Raw genomic sequence first — 5,021 nt, 5'->3', positions numbered from 1 at the left:
CTTGTAGGGCGTAGAACTTGTTCACCAGCTTCGCCTGTACATCCAGCTCTTCCCGCACTTTGGTCTCCAGCCTGACACAGAGTTTTCCGAATGGTGTAGTTTCCCGGAGAGCTGCTTTTCGGGAGACTGACTGGGCACGGATCGTCGTCATCCTCTTCGGGCATGGTCATTTGACTGCATGATCGCAAGCGGGTAGTTTCTGTTGGTACCTCCCCCTTCGCGATAACCGCATAGCAAAACACGATTTTGTCGCCGACTTTTCGTACGACAGACCCGGTGGCGTCGATATGTAGCGGCGTTGGACCGTTCCGATATCGGTTCAGCATGCTTTCGCGGTATATGTGCACGTGAAATGTCTCTGCGCTTAGTGCATGCATGTCACCCATGAGGGTCCGAGAGGAGAAGTCTGCGCTTCTAGAGGCGCGCATAGTTACGAGAACGTCATGGAACGCATCAGCGCTGAAGCGTCCCACCTCTTTGGATTCTGCAGCAGCGCGGTTGTAGGACCTCAAGGCTTGGAACGCCGGTGAAGTCTCTCTTTTAGATTTTCTTCATTTGCGTCATCCAAGAGGTCTCGTCGCACGTTGTAGGCGCCTACATTGATGGTGGCCCTGGCCGCCTCTTTCCGTGCGGTGCCGGTTAGTGGCCTTTGGGCCGGCAGGCCCTCGTGCTGTGATGATCCACGACGGAATATTTCCACTTTTAGAGCTGCCTGGTCGTCAGGGTTCCGTACGATGAGCTTCAGCTGAACGTCGCAGTTTTGGCGTTTGCAACTTGCATACGCTCGCCAATAGCAACCACTCCTCTTCGTTGCTGGATGGGGGGGGGGGGGCACTGTGGTGATGTTAAACACCCAGGTACAGTGTGGCAATTCATTACAGAGTTGTCCTACCCATCTCCTCCGTCCAACCACGCCGCATGATTGTTACCTGATGGCTCCAAACAGCTCTCCGCCATTCGTCGACTGCATCTGGCGCATGGTCCTAGTTTCCCAAATAAACTGGACGTTGTGCGGTCCTCTCCAGTAAAAGCCTGGCTTGTGCACCCAGATATTGTCGACAGGGTCGCCAGGGGCCGGCTCGCGTCAGGAGACGGACTCATAGCAAGCCGGGACTCATTGGTGCCCAGCTGTCGACGGGGTTGCGGGGCCGGTCGCGTCAGAAGACGGGCTCATAGGAGCCGGGCTCATGTGCCCAGCTGTCGACGGGGTTGCGGGGGCCGGTCGCGTCAGGAGACGGGCTCATAGGAGCCAGGCTCGTGCGCGTCAGCTGTTGCCACCGGTAGTGGGCACGACCTGTTGTTTGTTCTCGTCTAGTTCCTTCTTCCATGCGGATGCACTACCGACGACTATTAGGTCTCGGGCCTTTTGTACTTCGCTCGCGAATGCAGGGTCGTTTACATACTTTCGCATGATTCGGCGACATAGCAGTTTTAGGCGCTTCCGTCGTTTGCCACCCGTCGACGGCAGGATGTCTTACAAAGCGTCCATCCAGACGGTAACGGTTGACGGCGCAGCCTCAAACCGCCTCAGGCTCAGGAATGTTCTGATATTTGTAAAATAAAAATCGCCCGATAGTTTGGGATGATATAGAGTTCCCCATCTTTTGACCCCGTGTTTGACCTTAAAGTGTGACCGTGAGAGGACAGGAATTTTTTACGGACGCTAGCTCTTCCTCTGGTGATCATTTTGACATCTTTAAGTAAAAAATCAGCCGGTAACTTTCGGATGATATGGAGTTCCCCGTGTTTTGAGCCTGCGTTTGACCTTGAAGGCTGACCTTGAGAGGCCAGAACTTTTTGACGGACGCTAGTTCTTTTCTGTGTTGAATATTTTGACATTTGCAAGTTGAAAACCGGCCGGTAATTTTTGGGTGATGTCGAGTTCCCTCGCCCTTTGACCCAGCTTTTAACCTTGAAGGTCACATGATGTTGCAAAAAAAATCATTTTTGGTGCTTTCATGCCACAATTGACCTTGAAACAATTTTTCAGGGAAATCGGAACTCGTCGCTGGAAAAATCGCTGAATAATCGCTAACTTCACGAACATCCGTTGAAGCCACTCGGGCAGTTCGTGGGGGAGGCATTTCACGACAAAGTGACAAGTGTCTTACACCCTCATCCTCAGATTTTGATTAAATTGTGTTATGGGGTTTGTCATTAACGCTGAAGTCACCGGTGACGTTTTTAAATCTCTCAGCTGCATCTTTTCGGAGTTCAGGCCTCCACCAATTTCAAGTTGCGTGGTTGCAGAGCTAACATCAGTGGCAGTTTTCCACTTGCTTGAAAGATGATTTGGCGAACCTTCCTTTTAAAATGATCAGAAACTGTCTTAAATATTTGTATGCCAGCCTTGAAGCCGTCATCGCACGATGAATAATTATTCGAGTATTACGAACTGTTGCAAGGCACGAAGAACAATTTTCCTGTGTGGTGTTGATATTTTCCTCATGAGCGTGTGAAAGTGTAGTTCATTGCATGCAGGATAGTCATAAGAAAGCTCGCTATCTGCCCGCAAAGACGTAGTCCATGCACCAAAGAATCATACGTAGAGCACGAAGACTGGGCGCGCGGCAGACCGCCGTAACCGGCTGCCCCCCCCCCCCCCCCTCCTTCCCTCATGTTTACTCTCTGAGCCGAGGTAATTGGAGCAGCGGGGAGGGGGGGGGGAGGTGGGTGCACACTGTGAAGGTGGTTTGGTCTCTGGTTCATGTGGGAGGGCTCAGTCAGACAAAGGCCCAGTGATCCAGGCACTGGCCCAGCCTTGGGCTGCCTTAGGCCAGCGACTGCCGTGCGCGTGGTTGTACTACGTTGTACGTGGCGTGGAGCGCGTGGTTGTACTACGTTGTACGTGGCGTGGAGCGCGTGGTTGTACTACGTTGTACGTGGCGTGGAGCGCGTGGTTGTACTACGTTGTACGTGGCGTGGAGTGCGTGGTTGTACTGATAAGTGTCTTGAAACAAGGAAGGGCTCATGCAGCCCCCTTTGTGCCGATCCATTTGGAAGGCACAAAACGAGTGCACGGTGAGGTTTAAAGGGAATATGCCACATTTTCTGCACTCGGTTATACAGGTCTGACACGCCCGATTTGTTCGGTAATGCGAGTTTTCTCGAAATCCTTCTGAATAGCTTAGAATTTCTATTTGAATTAGCCACTCCTGCGTGTCAAATGTCGTTGGACTCCATGCTCATCTCTATGAGAGTAATATGTTTCATTTGCCTTGCTTTTCCAACGGATGTGTTCTGTAATGCTTGGGACAAACAATGTGTCAAAACGCTTGGATAATAGATGTTACAAAAGCTGGAAACACTCTGGTTATAGAAAAATATAGGCAAACACGAGGCTATTATTATCCTGCGAACGCTGCGCCCTGATGGGTAGCAGCGACACTCACGCGGTTTGCGTATGCTATTATCACCAAGAGGCGAAGCTGATAATTGATCTCTTGGCCTGCGAGATGCCACTTAAAATACCTGAGTCGCGGCGCATGGGATGCTCAAAAGGAATCTCGCATGATGCGGGATTGTCAGAACCGCTTCGCGCTTAAGACGGTGTGCGGGTCGTTTTTTACCAACGCTATCATTGCCCAAACCGAGTACATTTAGGATTCGGTCAATTAAATCAGATTTAGCCAGTGGGTGAACAATGAACTCTGTACTTACGCTGAGCTTGTTCTGCCAATGGATGAGTTTTTGACCAAATGGTTACACACCATAGTTAAAGTTACCAGACATCACCTTATGGCCCAACACCAGGGCAAACTTTTCAACGAGCTTTAAAACAACTGCCAGAGAATGAAGCGTTGACAGTTCTAGGCTTTTTAGAAAGCTCCACTTTCGTCGATTGAAACGAAGTTCAGCAATTTTATTGAGATGATCCGCAATGCACGCCGCATCCTCTCATGGTTATTTGCCGGAACCTGGACAGATTACTCATAGTTATTGTGCGCTGTCAGACGCTATGAATCACATCACTTTCGCCGTCCACACATTACTTCAGTACCTTTTCCCAGAAGTAAAAGATGTCGTTTTAAATGCGGAAAATGTATTACTTTCATAGGCATCAGCTACGGGGTACAAGAACAGGTTCAATTATTTGAATATTTGCTTTCATGAGGAGGATATTGGCGTGAAGTGCGAGTGACATTACGTTGCCTCATCCCATGGGAAGAACCCTTGCGACGGGGACCTGTAAAAAAGTACTCGTGGGACTTTGAAAACAGTTGCTGACAGTGTCAGCCTGTCTGGCTTCCATTTCGGTCATATTCTCTCTGCTGAGAAGCTACGGCATTTTTTGCAGGGCAAGGCTAACAAGCAGACGGTATGTTTTTTCATACCATAAGGAGAAGTCCTTTGGGCAGAGGATGATTTTAGCACCAGACAAGGTATCTTCCAACCAAGAGTATTACAGGAACATAACCCCAGGGAGTGCTCAGACTGGCATTGTCCGTGAGTGAGATTCAGGCTATGAGAGGGTCGTAGCGGTCGCTTGTAGCAGGCTAAGTAGCGGTCGCTTGATTTAAAGAATATTGATGAGTTAGAGTGAATTGGACTGAGTCACTGGCCTACTGAGTGGACTTCTACGTGTCTGCGAGCCATTGTGTTGTTAAGCTTAGTGTTTTCTCACAATGCGCTCATGTTTCCGCTGCCTGGGCGGAGAGACCCGCGGGAGATACTGCGCCAGTAGCCGACGACAGATCGCGCGAATGAAGTGGAGTTCTTTATTGTGACATTGCTTCCAAACCTTTCCAAGCCGATAGCCACCGTGTTATGTTGAAATTATGGGTTTTAAGCTACGCTCTTTCACAAGCGAATAAGAAAAGGTTTCAGCTCGCATGGAATATCGTTCTTTGTGGATTACAAATATTCATAATGCCACAATCACTGTGCGCTGTGAAAGGATGTCTCCGACCACGGCACACGCGTTATCGGAAGATTCTTACATTATTTTGACACACATAATTTTGTATGGCTTTATTTCACGGTAGAGAAAATATCGCCGCCAAACGCAGCCCTTGAACGAC

Source organism: Pollicipes pollicipes, unplaced genomic scaffold, assembly GCF_011947565.3.
Source record: "Pollicipes pollicipes isolate AB1234 unplaced genomic scaffold, Ppol_2.1 Scaffold_7231;HRSCAF=8579_pilon_pilon_pilon, whole genome shotgun sequence".
NCBI lineage: Eukaryota > Metazoa > Arthropoda > Thecostraca > Pollicipedomorpha > Pollicipedidae > Pollicipes > Pollicipes pollicipes.
This window is presented reverse-complemented; position numbering follows the sequence as displayed.